At 40.9% G+C, this 19185-nt stretch overlaps 1 long non-coding RNA gene across 7 annotated transcripts in view; it reads right to left on the bottom strand.

Annotated features, from left to right (window-relative positions):
* LOC129045977 (uncharacterized) overlaps positions 1-18921 on the bottom strand; it is a 227201-nt gene extending 208280 nt beyond the window's left edge. For 3 of the 7 annotated variants that reach the window (XR_008506538.2, XR_008506539.2, XR_010409548.1), the window contains exons 1-3: positions 18488-18895; positions 14197-14304; positions 13426-13604 (exon numbers count right to left, since the gene is read on the bottom strand). This is a non-coding gene — a long non-coding RNA (uncharacterized LOC129045977). Of the gene's footprint in view, positions 1-13335; positions 13605-14196; positions 14305-16291; positions 16333-18473 lie in introns of those variants that run through there. The other 4 variants (XR_010409547.1, XR_010409546.1, XR_008506537.2 and 1 more) reach the window with 4 other exon arrangements.
* Positions 18922-19185: the final 264 nt, after the last annotated feature.

Raw genomic sequence — 19185 nt, 5'->3', positions numbered from 1 at the left:
ATTACAAACTACTACAGTTCTCTGGTAGTGCTATTCAGATGCATGACTGTTCCACTTTAAGCTAAACTAGGGAGAATACTTGAAGAATTTTAACTTCTAGCTCCCCTAGTAACGTACATCTTTTATCATCCAAATTTGCCATGTGTCAGAAAGCCACTGCTATGGCAGCTATTCAACAGCCTACACAAAATGAGTCAGGGTACTCATTCCAGTTCCAGACAACCAATGTCCATGTCACCTATCACCTGTACCAGGGACATCTGGACTCAGAGTATCCCCATGAGGCTCAGTGAGTGGCAAGACAGGCCAGAAGAGGGAAACCAGGAACTCCAAATAGAGCCCAGGAGTAGAGCTGGTGATGGTCAAGGGTCCCAAGAGGGATGACTGGTATTTGGCTTTCACAGGAGACAAAAAGAAGATCTAGGGCCCCAGGCAGCACACCAAGCCAGGAAGATAATCTGGGGCTTGGTCATAGGACATGGCAAAACCAGTAACCAACCATAATAAAGTGAGCCAAATCAGATCTTTTTAGGAATTACTGGTGGTAGGGATAGAAAAATACATGTAAATACATAAAACTATGTATGGGAGAAAAATTCTAGAAATTATAAGATTAGGTATCTAGTCTCATGTTTACTCCTTACAAACTGGGAGCCTTAAGCAAATCACTAATCTCACTCAGCCTATTTGGACAGCTCTAAAGGAGATAATACCTGTCACACCTGTTGCACAGGTTTAACGGACAGGTGTGATGAAAGGACAGGTGTGAAAGCAGTTTAAAAACCACAAAGTTCTGAAACACACACACACAGTGTTCTAGACCTGTGACACGGCTTCTTTCCCTTTTGTTGCACACCTGAGGGACACTCTGGATTTATAAGAGAACAATAGTTCTTAATGCTTCAACTTTTACCATGGAGGGAAGTACAGAAGTATCTGGGCTGGGAAAGTATCAGAACCTACAAGCTTTTAAAAGCCTCCTCCTGCCAGACTCCAATGCCCCGCTGTCTCTCTCCCCCCAACCCCACGGACGCACAGTGAGAGTTATTCCTCCAGTCCAACAGTATTTTCAGTTACTTATTGTCAACATGATATTTGATTTATGTTGTAAGTTGAAACTGGAGGCCTGGAGACCACAAGGCCCACAGATATACTTTCTTTGGCTACAGTGTGGCCTACACAGGTACCTCTCTGCTCCTCCTCCCCAAATTACACATACCCACTACAGTTCTTAATATTTAAAAATCTGGGGCGCCTGGGTGGCTCAGATGGTTAAGCGTCTGCCTTCGGCTCAGGTCATGATCCCAGGGTCCTGGGATCGAGTCCCGCATCGGGCTCTCTGCTCCTTGGGAGCCTGCTTCTCCCTCTGCCTCTCTCTCTGTGTCTCTCATGAATAAATAAATAAAATCTTAAAAAAAAAAATATTTAAAAATCTGTAGAGTTCCATAAAAATTTAGTTTTCTATTTTTTTAAAGATTTTATTTATTTATTTGACAGAGAGAGAGAGACACAGTGAGAGAGGGAACACAGCAGGGGGAGTGGGAGAGGGAGAAGCAGGCTTCCCGCAGAGCAGGGAGCCCGATGCGGGGCTCGATCCCAGGACCCCGGGATCATGACCTGAGCCAAAGGCAGATGCTTAACGACTGAGCCACCCAGGCACCCCAAAAATTTAGTTTTCTAGAATCTCTTGAAAAATTAAAAATATCTAGCAACACTGGGTCCAAATTCCCACAAGGCAACACTCAAGTTTTAGGGAGGATCAGAATCACAGAGAGATTGTTAAAACAAGGCAGAGGATCACAGGGGAAAAAATGAAACAAGACGAAACCAGAGAGGGAGACAAACCATAAGAGACTCTTAATCTTAGGAAACAGACTGAGGGTTCCTGGAGGGGAGGGGGATGGAGGGTGGGGGGATGAGTGATGGACACTGGGGAGGTTATGTGTTGTGGTGAGCACTGAGTGTTGTGTAAAACTGATGAATCACAGACCTGTACCCCTGAAAAAAATAATACATTATATGCTAATTTTTAAAAAATCTTTAAAGAAAAAAAACATGGAATACAGGACCCCACCCTCAGAATTTCTGATTCTATTAGTCTGGGATACCCTGAAAACCTGCATTTCTAACAAGTTTCCTGGCAATTCTGATGCTGCTGGTCCAGGGATCCTACTTTGAGAATTACTGTGCTAGACAGATCACTGCATGGGCTGCTCCTGGTGAGTAGAGATGCACACTCCAGTTTGCCATAGCCCCCACTACCTCCTATTGTCGGTGACACAAGTATCTTGTCATTCATCATGCTTTCTCTGTTGTTTCCTTACACGTGCAAAACCACTTAACTAACTTAATGTGCCTGGCCTCCTAGGCATTTGAGTTAGCAACCTCTGCTACTTGAGGGCAAAAACCCTGCCTTACTTCTACATCCACTCCTCCCTCTCCCTTACCCCCTTCTCTTTCTGTCTCATACATACACACTCACCATCCCACAGTGTCTTAAGATAGCATTCAAATATGTTAGTTGCTTTTACTTCCTGCATTAAGCAGAACACTTCAAGGCCTGAGCTTGAAGGACAGTAAGACTTCTAAGCTAGGAGCTGGTTTAGTCAGTCCTCTTTCCCCTTGTTTATTGGATCCAGACCTCAGAGCAGGTCTATGCTGCCTCAAATGTGGATGTGGGAGCAAAGAATAAAGCAGAACACTACACTGAGTCAGGCATTAAGTTCTCCTGAGACCCACTTCTGCTATTTAGCTTCTCAGCTCCTGTACTTAGCCCCAAATCCTCTAAATTGAGCTACCATCCAGGAATACTATCAGTTGAGTAATTCAACAAATTGCCTTCACAAATTGGTTTTGTGATCACCAGCTTGAGGGCAGGGGACAGGCGTGGGTGATGACTCGAGGTCCCTTGTAACTTTCTTTTCTCTTTCGGGGACAGGGAGGAGTGGGGGGAGGGGAATCTTAAGCAGGCTCCATGCCCAGCACAGAGCCCAATGCAGAGCTCTATCTCACAACCTGGAAATCATGACCTGAGCTGAAATCAAGAGTCAGACGCTTAACCAACTGAGCTACCCAAGCGTCCCTATAACTTTATTTTCTATGAGCCCATTAATGAAGACTTGGAACAAATTCTGTGCACATTTTGAAATCCATCAAAATGCAGGCCAGACTCTTCTCCCTAGTGTCCACCCCCTACCTACACATGCTCTATCTTGGATCTTTGGTCCTAAGCCATGGTTTGTGTAAAATGGTCTCAAATTTAATTTCCACTGAGAGTTTAAAAGTTTCTCTTTTCAATAATGAAATATAGGCAGTTCGTTCCAGATGCGCTGTAAAGAATTCCAGTCTTTAAGGCCAAGAAATTTTATCCTTCTTTTATGGGCTGACAGCAAATGAAAGTTTGTTTTGCCAAAAGGGGTACCAAAGTAATTTGTGAAGACCTGACCTCATTAAAATATTCTTGAAATACGACAAAAAAGAAAGAAACATCTAAATTGTTAGAGGCCTTTCTTGCACTGTCAAAAAATAGCCTCAGAGCAGTATTACTATACTTCCATTTTATGGAAAAGGGCTCTGAGGCTTATACCAACCCCCCAGGATTATACAGTTATCATCAAAGACAGAGTCAATCTTACTCTCAAGCCCATGACCTCCCCATTACCAATTTATCTTCACTATCCACAGGTCTTATACCAAGGGCAGATCTTCCCTCTACATTACCTCTAAAAAGCTTAAGAACTCAAGAGGCTGAATATGGCCCAAAATGTAAAGCATAAAATAGAAGACCACATGATGATTGCTTCTTAAAACAATGAGAGAAATTTTGGGTGCCTGGGTGGTTCAGTTGTTAAACGTCTGCCTTCAGCTCAGATCATGATCCTGGTGTTCTGGGATCGAGCCCCACATCAGGGTCTCCCATTCCCCCTGCTTGTGTTCCCTCTCAGTCTCTCTCTCTGTCAAATAAATAAATAAATAAAATCTTAAAAAAAAAAATGAAAGAAACAGAGAATCAGCACATAGTGAATCAGAGCAAAGATATGCAAACACACTTTTATAAGTGACAAATGACTCCTAGGCCAGAAAGGCTTTGCTTGAATGTAATAACAAATCTTTAAAAAGAACAGATCCCTCTGAAGGAGATAGGGAGGTAGCAACACAAGTAAAAGAGCCTGAGACAAAAGTTATCAAAGCCCATTAGGCACTCTCCAGACTCTTGGCCTTCAATGAAAAGAAATGCCTAAAACCGGTCAATTTCAGGAAGCCCAGAAGCCATGAAGGGAAAGACCAACAGATTTAACCACATAAAAAATTAAACAGTTTTATAAGGTAAAGGATGCCTTAAAAAAAAAATCAAGACTAGTGAACATAAAAGAGGAGAACCTATTTGAACACATGTTAGAAAAAGGGTTAATATTACCACTACCATAAATATCCCTCCACCAAAAAAAATGATCAAGAACAAGCAACCCAACAACAAAAAATGCACAGGAGAGGAAATGAATAGACAGATCATGGAACAGGAAATGCAAATATCTCAAAAACATACAGAAAAATTCTCAACCTCACCTGCAGTCAGGAAACATACCAAATTAAGGAACATTGTTTTTATCAACCACAGTGCTGGGGGAAAAAAAAAAAAAACCTAAAGAACTAAAAATATCAGTACATCAGGACTAGTAAGGGCATAGGGAAACAGATACTATTCCACATTTCTTGGGGAGTATATGAATGCTATATATATAATCCTTGAATCATAATTTGGCTGTGTATAATAAAAAATAAGTATGCCGCAAAATCCCTAAGTGGACCCATGCAGTTCAAACCTGTGCTGTTCAAGGGTCAACTGGATTTCTTTGTAAACTTCCTTTCAGCTTTCCAAGTGGTATAATACTTTAAACAAATTCATAGGTAAGATAATGACACTTAAGTTTCATACAGTAAATATAGATAGGAAATAATGGTTTCAATTCATTAAAGTTATCATGTTGACTAAAATAATGCTTATCTAATGATTCTATGAGCTGGGGGTATTAAGTTTAGACCCATTTTGTCTTTAAACCAAAGAAGAAAACAGCAAGATTCTTTCCCCACTCATTTTTTCACCCTGTAGTCAGAGAACAGTTCCCTAACATGCCAGAATGTAGATCTCTTTTGATCTTTAGTTTTTTGACATTTTTGGCTTAATTTTTATTTAAAAACTATTGCACTAAAATATGATATACCTTGATTATGGAGTTATTTGGCACCCTCTTAAATTCTGAGTATGAAATTAGTGCCTCACTGCCCTAATTCCAGCCCTGTCTTGCATCTTTGGTGCACAAGCTCAGATAATGTAAAAAATATGCAATATTAAAATGAATCTAGATGGGCACCTGGGTGGCTCAGTTGTTAAGTGTCTCCCTTCGGCTCAGGTCATGATCCCAGCGTCCTGGGATTGAGCCCCATATCGGGCTCCCTGCTCAGCGGGAAGCCTGCTTCTCCCTCTCCCACTCCTCCTGCTTGTGTTGCCTCTCTCACTGTGTCTCTCTCTGTCAAATAAATAAAATCTTTAAAAAAATTTTTTTTTTAATTTTTAAAAATGAATCTAGACAACAAAACCTTCTGATAGTTGTTTTTACATGGTAGTGTGTAGGTTAAAAAAAAATGTAGCACATAATGTCATTCATGGTGAGGATGTTCAAAGTTTTGGAACAAATGATGATGTATATTTTTTATTTGTGCCATTTCAAACTTCTTGTCTGAGATGGGCAGGAAGATATCTGCCGAGTTGCAGTATTAGTAGATGGCCAATATTTTATAAAATATTCAGGTAAGCCATGGCTATGCCCTTTAGCACTTCTATCTGGGTTATTCTTTAAACAACAAGAAAATAATTCAGAATTGATGACTGCCATTTATGAAAACAATAGGATTTAATTTTCTTATTTGAAGATATACATAAAGCTAAATGAAAATAAACTCTTCATAAAATAGGTTGCTCTCTCTAGGGGAAGATCATTCAATAATGCAAGAAAAATAAATGTATTTAAAACAATAATAACTCACTTATCAGCTGTCATTTAGGGAGTACTTTGTGTTATGTGAGATAATGACAAACTAAGATGTAAGCTGAAAGTACAGTCAGGAGAAAAAATCCATATAAGGAACAACCTCTGAATAAATCGTCATGCTGAATACTAGTCCCAGTCTTTGTTTTTTGAAGTGTTGAAATGTGTTATATAATTATTGAATAAGATTGGACACATTTGTTTCCAAAACAAAGTAAGCTAGCAAATAACTAGCGTATTCACTTTGATATTGAGGCATTTTAAGTAGTGGGGAAAAAAAACCCTCAACATTCACCAGTAGGGGGATGACTGAATAAATTCTGAATATCCATATAAACATTGTGTAGTTATTAAAAAGAATAAAAATAACATTATTTGAGAGGTAGTAAAAGGCAGTGGCTAGCCTTTTACTACTTTTACTACTAGCCAATGTGAACTCAAGAGCCACATTGTCCAAGTTCAAACTGCTGGTCCCACAATCACTAGCTGTGCAATTGAGGACAAATTAATCACATCTCAGTTCCTCATCAACCCAATGGGGATAACTACCTATCTCATATGGTAGTTGTGGAGTAAATGAGATAAAGCATAGGACCTGGCATCTAGCACGTATTGGAATAATGTCCATACTTTCTGGGAGGTGGGGGTGAGAACTGTACACATTTCATAGCATAGGTCTATTTTAGTTAAAAATATATTAGACCACTGGGGCACCTGGGTGACTCAGTCAGTTGAGAATCCAACTCTTGGTTTTGGCTCAGGTCATGATCACATGGGTCATGGGATAGATTCCCTCATGTGCCTCTGCACTTAGCTGGAAGTCTGCGTAAAGATTCTCTCCCTCTGCCCCTTCTCCCACTCATGCGCACGCTCTCTCTCACTCTAAAATAAATAAATCTTTAAAAAATACTTTACAGCATTTATTAAATATAGTTGAACATTTAGAGCATAAAAATATTTTCAGCACACTGTATATGTAGATGTGTTTGGTGGTGAGAGGAAAGAACATTTTAACTTTTTCTTTGCACATTTCTGTGTCATTTGGCTTGTTGCAAACATGTATTGCTTTTTGGAAGTGGGGTGGGTGAGGGTGCTAGCAGGAATGGAGGATACAAAAGCATAATTAAAGACTGGGGAGTGAATCTGGAAACTGAGAAGTTTGGCAGGTTGGCGCACAGAATGCACAATGGAGAGCCGCAGGTATAAGGCTGAGGGTGACCCAAGGAAGGGTCGTGTGTTCAAGGAAAAGGAGTGTGGACTTTACCCAGATGTTCATGGAAAATTCTGTAGAACAAAAGAAATGCAAAGTATTGGCTGTACCCCGGCAATATGAAAGATGAACACCTCTCCACCAAAACACAAACTTTTTTTTTAAATTTTATTTTATTATGTTATGTTAATCACCATACATTACATCATTAGTTTTTGATGTAGTGTTCCATGATTCATTGTTTGCATATAACACCCAGTGCTCCATTCAATATGTGCCCTCTTTAATACCCATCACCAGGCTAACCCATCCTCCCCACCGCCCTCCCCTCCAGAACCCTCAGTTTGTTTCTCAGAGTCCATAGATAGTAGGAAACACAAACTTTTCTGTGGCTCCCTTTTACTCTGTATCAGGATAAAGTCCAAACCTAAGTCCATGGGTCTTATCACCAGCCTTCTTACTCCACCCTACTCCAACCCTAAACTCTACTCCAACCCCAAAACTCTACAGTGAACTACTTGGAGTTTTTAGAAAGCTCTGCTTTCCCCAGGTTCTAAGACCTTTGCTTAGGCTACAGCTTCTGCCAGCAGTGCCCTTCCCCTATGCCATTCTTGTTCTGCCTGGCTAACTCCTCAGAGCTCAGCTAAAACACTCCATTTCCTGGGAAACTCAGCTCAGTCTCCCAAGGCTCAGTTTCCCTTCTAGGTCCTCTCCTATCACCCTGAAACTAACCTAAAAAGAGTACTTTTGACATTTATTCGTAACTGTGCATTTATTGCCTGCCTTGCCAACTAGACTGGAAATCCATTAAGGGGTGGTACTTGATATTATTCCTTGCTCATTCTTCAGTACCTAGCACAGAACACAAAACACAGAGATCTATAAATAAAAAATATAAACAAATAAACAAATGGATATCTTTAACTATACAAACCATCTAATCCCCTTTCTTGTATTCCATGTTTTCCCAAGAAGTTTCTGCTTTAATTCCCTGTCTTATATATGTTAGCCCATAGGCAGAGAATCCTCAACAGGTCATATCAGTGCAAGACTGGGTCCATGTGACAGTCATATTGCTCACTTAAAACTAACAAATTGGCATAGGGATTTTATATGTCAATTCTGTATCTTGGTTAATTTAAGTTCTGCCCTAGAGGAAAAAACCTCTATATACTGGCAAAAGCAGATGTCTGAGCATTCAAAATGAAGGGCCACAAGTCTAAACTATGGCAAATTATTATAGCAAAGGCCTTTTGGAAGGACTTTCCTGTTATATCTGGACCTTGATTCATTCACTCATTCAGCAAATATAATAACTCCCACCAAATGGCAACCTTCATTCTAAGCTATGACAATACAGCAGGAAATAGGATAGACAAGATCTACCATCACAGAATCACATTCTACTGGGGGTTAACAGAGGGACAGATAATAAACATGTAAAAATAAGATAATTTCAGGTAGTGCTAAATGCTGTAAAGAAAATCAAACAGGAAAAGAAATGATTAAAGTTGAGGGAGAGGGAGTGAGAGCTCCTTAGACATATGATCAAGGTAAGGCTTCTCTGAGGGGTGAATATTTGAGCTGAGTCCTAAGTGATGAGAATATTCTCAGTCAGGCGTTAGAAAATCTGGAGGCAGAAGATTCTAGGCCTACAGAAGAACAAATCCAAAATCTCTAAGATAGGAATGAGCTTGGAATATTCAAACAAAGATAGAAAATCAGTATGGTTGGGGCATAATGAGCAAGAAGGGTGATATGAGAGCAACCAGAGGGTAGGTACAGAATAGATCATACAGGCTATAAGGAGTTTGGATTTTATTCTAATGCAAAAGAAAGACATTAGTAAAGTATAAGTAGGGAAGTAATAGAATCTGATTTATATTGTTAAAAGGCTAATGACAAAGAATGAACTCTAAGAAGGCAAGAGTAGACAACAAGAGGCTATTGTTGTGGTCCAAATCAGAGCAACTGATAGCTTGTACTAGGACAGTAGCAGTAGATCTGGTGAGAGGTGGTTGGTCAGGTTTGGGATAATATTTTGGAGACAGAGTCAATAGGATTTGATGTAAAATTAGATGTTGGAGGCAAGAGGAAAAGAAGAATCAAAATTGTGATCTTCTGGCTCTTCTTGTCAGAAATTCCTGCATCCAGGACACCCGGGTGGCTCAGCCGGTTAAGCTTCTGCCTTCAGCCCAGGTCATGATCCCAGGGTTCTGGGATCGAGTCCTGCATAGGGCTCCCTGCTCAGCGGGAGTCTGCTTCTCCTTCTGCCCCTCCCCCTGACTCCTGCTTGCATGCTCCTGTGCTCTCTCTCTCAAATATAAATAAATAAATAAATAATCTTTAAAAAGAAATTCCTGCACCTGTTTGCTCCTAAAAATTAGTGTTCTGCTGGAGAACTTCCTTTCAATAACGACAACAAAAATTTCTCCTAGTGTATGACAATATTTGAATTACCCACATCGATTTATTGTAGAGAATTCAAGAAGTTTATTTTGTGTTAAACTAAAGCTTTTAACCTGCTGATATATATATATTTTTTTTTGGCAATCTAGAACATAGCTCATTTTCAAAAGACCCAAGTGCTTATAGAACCTAGGCTTGTGTCCCTTCACAAAGTGTCATTTCCTTGAAATGTTACAGATCTTTATGCCCAGAGCTTCTATTAGTTATCACTTCCTTATTTTGCTTTATAATCTTATTTTCTCATATCATGGCTATACTTTATATCATTGTTTTACGAATGTTAAAACCAAGGCTTAGGAGGCCCGGTAAATTATAGCACAAAAAGAAACAGAATGGCAAGCCTGATTTCCTTAGTCAACCCCCTAATGTATTCATTCACCTGTGAAACTCGGGAGATAGTATGTCTTAAAGAACTGTTTAAGGCTACAGAGCGATTCTTTTTCTCCTGAACTTAACTCCTTTGATGTTTTATATATTGCCCTGTGATAGTCTCTTAGAAAATAACATTTTGAGGGGTGCCTGGGTGGCTCAGTTGTTAAGCATCTGCCTTCGGCTCAGGTCATGATCCCAGGGTCCTGGATCAAGCCCTGCATCCGGCTCCCTGCTCAGCGGGAAGCCTGTTTCTCCCTCTCCCACTCCCCCTGTTTGTGTTCCCTCTCTTGCTGTCTCTCTCTCTGTCAAATAAATAAATAAAATCTTAAAAAAAAAAAAAAAAGAAAACATTTTGAAAACAAACTACACTTATTACTATGCACAAACCTATAAGATATATACAAAATATTATTGGAAAAAATGCAAGCAGGATTGAATATAATTTCATGGCTAAAAGAACTTACGAAAATTCACAGTATATATTTATTGTGTTAATAATCAGAGCACTGTTAAGGATGGAGAGTATCTAGGGAACACAATAAACCATACCCCTCTTCCTACCAAGTTGTGAACCAACTGAAAAACAGGCAAAAGAGTAGACAGCTGAGAACTATCACTCTTACTGATAAAGCTGATGCTGGGAACAAGGCAGCACTAATGGGCCTCCCAACATTGAACCCTGGGACCAGGCATACATACCACTGAGTCACAGACTAGCAGAGCAGGACTATAGAAACTCTCCCCTCCACCCATTTCACAGACTTGTCCCTGTAAAATCTGCAGTATAAAGAAACAGACCAGAAGGCATGATTCCTGATGGCAGCCTCACAAGAGTGAGGCTGGCAAAGGGCTGAGCTTTCTCACCTAGTTTCTCACCATCCAGCATCTTGCCAGTGGGCCACTAAGAGACCCAAGAGGCTGAGAGCATTAATAGAATCCCCTGCAACTACACATTGCTCACATAATTTTGTTGTCTTAACCTTAGTAGTCTCCAAACTGGAGTCAGTCTACCATGGGATTCTACAAGTACTTTCCAAGGAGAACACAGATAATTTTTAGGAAATCAAGTCCATTTATTCAACTTTTACCTACTCTTTCCTAAAACTGAGCTGCCTAAAATGTGACTGAGGTTGAAATGTCACAACAATTCTGTTTATCCAACTCCCTTTAAAAATCATTTTTTTCCCACTTATAAAAAACAAGCATCCTCTCACTCATCCCAGATCTTACCATGGCAAATGTTCCCATGTACAAAAAGCCTCTGAGTCACCACACTAAAGAACAACTCTAATATCGATGTCAATATTTAATTTAATCGAGGCATGATAAACCTATAGGAGGACTTCCTGATTTTCTTTATCTTATACATACTCTATTAAGAGAAAAGCATGGTGGGGCACCTGGGTGGCTCAGTCGGTTAAGCAGCTGCCTTCGGCTCAGGTCATGATCCCAGGGTCCTGGGATCGAGCCCCACATCAGGCTCCCTGCTCAGCAGAGAGCCTGCTTCTCCCTTTCCCTCTGCCTGCCACTCTGCCTACTTGGGCTATCTCTCTGCCAAATAAATAAATTAAAAAAAAAAGAGAGAAAAGCATGGTGCTAGAAATCGGGTATTTTGGTCTGTGTTGGGGTGTTCTGAGTTTTTTTTTAAAGATTTTATTTATTTATTTATTTATTTATTTGAGAGACAGAGAGCATGTGTGGGGGAAGGGCAAAGGGATAGGCAGAGAATCCCAAGTAGACTCCACGCTGAACCTGAGGCAGGGCTTGATTTCATGACTCTGAGATCATAACCTGAGCTGAAACCAAGAGTCAGACACTCAACTGACTGAGCCACCCAGACGCTCCAGGGGTGTTCTGAGTTTTATCTACATTGTAGAGTGGGATGGCAGGAGTCATGATCATTTTTGCCCAATGCCATTTCCTCTTCCATTCCCTGTTAATGCCAAAGAACACTGTTGAGATAGCCAAGAGAAATACTGAAGGAGGTTGAGCCCTACTTCAACTGGGTAACAAACTCACAGCAAGATTTCATATATCTATCTCAGAATTCAAGTATGGATGATTTGTGGAAAATATTCTGGTAAATACCAGTCAGCTACAAGGCACACCTGCCTCAGGAATGAGAAAGAACTTGATGTAAAGGCTCATTCTATGTCTCAGTTACATATTTCAGATGATTTTAAGGAAAAGGATGTTAAAAAGTTCCAAATTTCCATCAACAGATCAATGTTACATGTAAAAGAAACATACATATATCAGAGGTAAGTCAATGTTCTGTATTCTTGAGCAATTATACAGACTCATAGGAGAAAATATTTTCATTAATATTTCATTAATTTCATTAATTTTTACCTAACGATTATTGAATACAGTAAATCTATACTAATTTACTCCCACGACTGTTCATTGTCACTTGTTAACCATCTCACCTCATTATTCATCCCCATCTTGTAGATTTAGATAGTTTTCTATTGTATTTTAATCATTTTTGGTAAGCCCTATACCTAATAGTCCTATCTTTTTCTGTCTTTTCCTATTCTGTCTCCTAACAAAAATTACATTCATGAACTAATGATGGGGGGGAGCTCCAACCATTTCATTGAGAGACATATTCCCAATAAAATTTTAGTTCTCTTTAGTAATGATGTATAAAAATTTATAACAGGGGGCGCCTGGGTGGCTCAGTCGTTAAGCGTCTGCCTTCGGCTCAGGTCGTGATCCCAGGGTCCTGGGATCGAGCCCCGCATCGGGCTCCCTGCTCGGCGGGAAGCCTGCTTCTCCCTCTCCCACTCCCCCTGCTTGTGTTCCCTCTCTCGCTGTGTCTCTCTCTTCAAATAAATAAATAAAATCTTTAAAAAAAAAAATTTATAACAGTTATGATCAATTATGTACTAATAATAATTGTAATAATAATTCAATCCAAAAGAAGTTTTTGACACTTAGAACCTTTCAGTAATAGAAAATTGTTTAAATTATAAACAAATTTTTATTGCAGAAAAGAATGATAAGGTAAGCAATAAAATATATTTGAACATAAAATATATTTTTAAACCTTTTGTGGGGAAGTAGAATGAAAATACAAACTCAAAGAGAAAAAATAATGTAAATTTCTGTAAAAATAGATGATGAGTATTCAATTTCTATGGAATTTAATTTCATTAAATGTATTTTAAACTTCTTTATTTTAAAATATTCGTATTTACTTTAACCAGAAATTACATCTTTTGCAACTAAGGACAAAAAAATTTTACATGTCAACTTAAAAATTATTTGGGGGTTATGTCAGCAAAATGTATGAAGACCATTGCCTTAACCCCTTCAGCTTACCCACTGAGATCAACTTGGGAGATGATTATCCTCCTTGGATAAGAAGTCAGCAGTCAGGGCAGTCCTGCTCCCACTTTCTGCTCCCACCTTCATAAGGTCACTTCTCCAATACAATGTTCACCTCTTTTGTGGGATCTCCTGGAGTCACTGGTAAAGTGTAGATTTTGTTCCCAGAATGCCTTGAATGGGTCAGAACAACATATCACTAAATCAGCTCCAATGCTGTTCTGTACCCAAGGCTATAATTGACAACCTATTCTATTCCATCTCAAATTATGTCCCCCTACCTTTTTCAACATTAACAGAGGTTCTAAAAGGATCAAACAATAACATAAAAATACTCCAAAAATTAAAAGCCAAAAAGATGTGCTCAATTTGATTATGACCCTCCCCAATATGAATTTTCCAGGGAGAAATGAAAAGTTCAGATATTAAATTATCTTGTTCTTCTAAGTTATAGCCCAAAGTAATCAGTACTAACCTCCTATTAAATCTAAAATTATTGATGTCCAACACTGAACTTTCATGATCTTGTGAATTAAAGTTCAAACAACAGGTTTTGTCACTCCCTGGCAATGAACTTAGCTCCCAAAACTGAAGCTCCCCTTCCCCCAAGGGGCCTATCTTGCTAAGCTTACCCCAAACATCCCCTGGCATGGGCAGGACCCTGTGAAACTTACGGTATGAAGTAGAAGGCACACCTTCTGTGGGAGGTCTGACTTCTATGGGAAAGGGGAGAGGAAGAAGGTGGGCTACACACACCAAACTTACACATCAGGAAACTTGCTAGGAGCACTGGAATAGAGTATTGAGAGTTATGGTAGTGGCACCCACTCCATACTTCAAGAAACATCTGATGTGGGAAAGAAGTGTTTTCCCCTAAAATAAAGAAATAGAAAAGAATTATAAGACATAGGCTCTCTTATTTAAGAAATATTTGTTGAGCACAAATTTCTGAGCTAGATTTGCTGGCAGATTCATAAGTGAATCAGAGCTGGATGCTGCCTAACGACCAACCACTAAAATTTGTAACATATACGTATATGGATATGTCACATATTGTAGGTTTTTGCTGCAGCAGTACCCTACTTCCAGTACCAATTTTTGTATTAGTGTAGATTAGGCTTTGTTTGCTAGCAAACAACCCCAAATATCTCAGCGGTTTAGAACAGCAGAGATGTGTTTCTCATTCATACAACTGTGTATGTTAGCTGAGGGCTCTTTTCCACTTTGTCCTGACTTTAGGACCCTCACTGACAGAAACAGCCACCATTTGAAACATTGTTGGGGTGACAAATTAAAGAATGCCACAAATTCTTTGTCATTCTTCTCCTCAATCTCCATCAAGACGTGGAGTTTATTTCTCCACCCTTTGCAACTGAGCTGGCCCTGTGAATGCTTTAACCAACAGACTGTGTTATTTCTAGGCCTAAGACTTACAAGACCTAGAAGCTTTTGCACTTCTGAGAGTCTTGACCCACCATGTCAGAAATCAGGCTACTCTGCTGGAGAAGCCATGTAAAGCGAGGCCCTCGGATAACAATGGGAAGTAGAAAGTCTTGGACATTCTAGCATCTCCAGCCCCAGAAAATACCTGGCTGGAACCACATGAGATCCCAAGAAAGATTGGACAACTGCCCATGAGCCCACAAAACCATTAGCAATAGTAAAAACAATTACTGTTTTAAGTCATTAAGATTGGGGTGGTTTGTTATGCAGCAATAGATAACTAAAACATTCCCTCACTGTGTGAAAGGGAAAGAGGGCATGAGAAACTGTGCATTCTTAAAGCTTTTACTAGGAAGTGACACAGATCACTTCCAATCACATTTCACTGGCCACACTGAGTTCAAAAGGCTAGAGAAATGCAATTCTACTATGTGTGTAGAAAAGAAATGGAAATATTTGGTGGCTAGTACTATTATCTCCCAGAGAAAGGTCAGGGCTGGAGAGGTACATCCTCCATAGAGAAGACAAGTAAATCACTAAGTAGATAAAATGTCAAGAAAAAAAAGAGTAACAAGAGAAGAAAAGAACATAGATAACAACAGATGCTTGTAGATGACTTCTAGGTAAGGTAGGGATGGATATAAGGAAGTAAAGGAAGGTGGAAAAGACTCAGAAAAGAAACATCTACAAAGGCAAAAGGAGACATCTAGGGATCCAAAGGAGTTTCAAGAACAGAACAGTCAAGAACATAAAATAAAATGGATGGTATAGGCAAGGAATTTGTAAAAATTCAAAGAGATCAATGTGAGCTGATATAGTCACAGGCCTGGAACAGAGGTAGAATTAGAGAAGGAAATGAAAGACAACAGAATTTGGATGGTTGGAAAGGAGAAAGAAGGTCACTCTCAGTGAGGAAATAAAGTCTTGAAGTGGGGAATAAATTTAGCAATTGGGAGAACAGGGACTAGGTATTGTAAAGGGAAACACATCAATGTAATAAAAGTTATGTGTAAAGTAGATTACGTTTGCTGCAGGGAAAGCCATTTGTGGATTTATGGAGACCTTTGACTGCTAACTGAGATTTCTGAGTTATTTCATTTTAAATAGCTGAGCACCACTGGAGATAGGGTGCCTGAGTAAAGGAAATCAGTATACAGCACTAGTCCCTTCATGTAGAATGAAGAAGGGAAAGACAGAGCAAGCCATGAGTCAGAAAATTACAGTATTCAAAGCAGGAGTATCCTACTGGGAGAATTACCTGGCGGGGGTGGGGGCGGGGGGCCAGGGGGAGAACTCCCTTCTAGACCAGTTCAGGAGGTTTAGAATAAGTTGCTAAGAGAACTGAAAAGAAAAGGGGGGGGGGAGGTTCAAGTGTGGAGGAGTTGAGATATTTATCAAGGATATAAAAGAAGAGCACCTGGGTGGCTCAGTCAGTTAAGCAGCTGCTGCCTTCGGCTCAGGTCATGATCCCAGGGTCCTGGGATCGAGCCCCATGTCGGGCTCCCTGCTCAGCAAGAGCCTGCTTCTCCCTCTGCCTGCCACTCTGCCTACTGTGCCCTCTCTCTCTCTTTCAAATCTTTTAAAAAAGAAAAAGGATATAAAAGAAAATGTTTAACTTTTTACTTCCATGGCAGAGAAGGTTGGTTACCTACCCAACATTCCCCACCCTACTTTCTTGACAATACTGCTCATTTCCTCTCTTCCCTCCAAACCAATCAAGGAAAAGAAATCTACACATATATAATTGAGCTCCAAGGTAAATCCTGATAGGTTTAAGCCAATTGGTTTAACCACTCAACTAGCATCATCTTTCTAGGGAGTGTGTGGGGTGGGAAGAGGGTTGGTTTTTTTGGTGCCCCAATGCCAGAGGTGTGCTACTGACATTTACTGGGAAGAGACCAGAGATGCTAAAATGCATGCCACAATCCTGCACAAAACCTGCCAAAAGCTAGATAAACTCTTACCAATCATGGTAGTCCCAAGCTCCTTGTCAGTTACTGTTTCAGGGAATAGTGACTCACTGGTCAATAACATATAAGGATTGGCCTGCTATGAAACCTCTGGGGTGGTTTCTTCCTGCTGTTGATGTCATCCCAACTGTATGACACCTGGTACTGCTACAAGCATCCATCTTCTCCCCAAAACCAATTTCTTCCCAATCATCCTGTTTCCATCACTGGCATTTCCTGTTACCAAGTCCTAAAGCAGTTTTGGCTTCTAACCATTAACCTCAGTATGACTATTCACTCAGATTTGTCTGGGACAATCTAATTTTAATCCCGTTCTCCCAGTACATAGTGCCCCCTTTCAGTTCTAGAAGTATTCTAGATTGGACGCTAGATTATATGGACACTTACTTTTCCCAACTAAATGCTGTTCACTCTGCCTCAAGAAAGTTACCTTTAAAGCAGGGGTGAGCAAACTATGGCCTGTAGACTCTTTTTATACCTCTGGAGATTAAAAAAAAAAAAAAAAAGTTTTTTACATGTTTAAATGGTTGAAAAAAATCAGTATTTCATGACATCTAAAATTTCAGTGTCCATAAATAAGTTTTATTGGAATACAATCGTGCTCATACCTTTAAGTATCTTCTACGGTTGCTTTCTTATTTTAAGACAGATAACTAATTACGAAAGACAGTGCCTAAAATATTAACGTTTGGCCCTTTATAGAAAAGCTTGCAGACCCCTGCTCTAATGCCACTTAGTTCTAAGTTTCCTCATTTCTTGCACAAATACCGTAGCCTACTAACTTGTTTTCCATTCTTTTTTCATTCCAATCCTTAATATCCCTGGTAGATAATCTCTCTAGAAAAGTTTTTTTTTTTTTTTAAGATTTTATTTATTTATTTTAGAGAGAGAATGAGACAGGGAGAGAGAGCATGAGATGGGGGAGGATCAGAGGGAGAAGCAGACTCCCCGCTGAGCAGGGAGCCCGATGTGGGACTCGATCCCGGGACTCCAGGATCATGACCTGAGCTGAAGACAGTCGCTTAACCAACTGAGCCACCCAGGCGCCCCTCCTCTAGAAAAGTTTTGATCCTGTCATTTGCTGCTGTAAAATCTTCAATGGCTCCTCCAAAACGGGGAGTATTAAGTCCAAGCCTATCCGTTGACTGAAGACTACCAACCTAGTTTTCCAGACTTTGGTCCTCCTGACTACTTAAACCTTAAATGGACCACTTGCCGTTTCCCTAATAAGAACTTTAGTCCATATCACACGCCCCCATTGCTTGCCCATGTCTCTCCTCCATCGCACCGGTTCCTCAAGATTAAACCGAAACTGTTACTCCCTTAATACACCTTCATTCACTCATCACACCAGTAGTTCACAGCAGGTTGTTCTTGAGGTGGGTGTGAGGGAACTCACTGACAACAAAGAAAACAAACTAGAGCAGGAAGGAGCAAGTCAAACGAGTTGAGTGCTTTAAGTAAAGGGCCCAGAATGAGGCTTCAGAGGTGACATTTACGCCAGATTTTTTAAGGACCTGGGAGTCTAAAAAGACAAGACCTAAGGAGATCAAAAGAAGCTGTAAATAAAGCTGAATGAGAGAACAGAAGGACCACCTTATTCTATCAACTTCCCTATCGGAATAACACCTTTAGTCTAAAACCTGAAAGAAAACTCTGCAAGAGCAGCCGTGACCAAAACCGCCCGGGAAGCGGCTGCTCGGTGCCACCGAAGACAGCAAGTAGATTCCGGATGCCAAACAGCCCCGGCGAGGGCTCCGTGCACTCATTCTGCGCCAGGAAGACTCCAGCCAGTCGCCAAAACTTTTGGGTGGTAGCTTTGTCCGCGCGCCCACGCTCCAGGCTTCCGGACAGGCGCGACGGCGCCCGGGTGAAAAAGAGACGCCGCTCAGTAGTTGGCTCCAACAATTAAAACTGTGTCGTGGCTTCCCACAAGCCACCAACCTGCGCCCTCGAAAAGGCGACCCAACCAGACCCCGCCTCCGAGGCGGCCTCGGCGCACGTGAAGTCCCCGTGCGGAGTGACAGCGAGGTGACGGGAGTTCGCGGACGCGAACCCCGGCCTGGGAAGGGCAGCGATTCCGGGGCGCACGCGCATAGCGAGGGACGGGGCGGAGCCAGCCTCCCAGAAGGGGTGCAAAGGAAAGGAGAGCGCGTGGCGCTCCGGAACCCGCGCACGCGCTGTAGTCTCACCCGGCCTTTGCGCGCGCGCGGCCGGCGCTGCATCTTTCCTTCAGGCCCGCCCCCCTCTTCTACTTCAGCAAGCGGAGGCGAGGAGCGAAAGCAGGGAAGTGTGGGGCGAGGTGGGCGGGGCGTCGCACGCGAGCGCGGCCTGCTAAAGA

The sequence above is a fragment of the Mirounga angustirostris genome, unplaced genomic scaffold, assembly GCF_029215605.1.
Source record: "Mirounga angustirostris isolate CCGP_5_RB_7025 unplaced genomic scaffold, mMirAng1.0.hap1 SCAF_2, whole genome shotgun sequence".
Lineage (NCBI taxonomy): Eukaryota > Metazoa > Chordata > Mammalia > Carnivora > Phocidae > Mirounga > Mirounga angustirostris.
The sequence above is the reverse complement of the archived record's forward strand: the minus strand, read 5'-3'. Positions and strand labels throughout refer to the sequence as shown.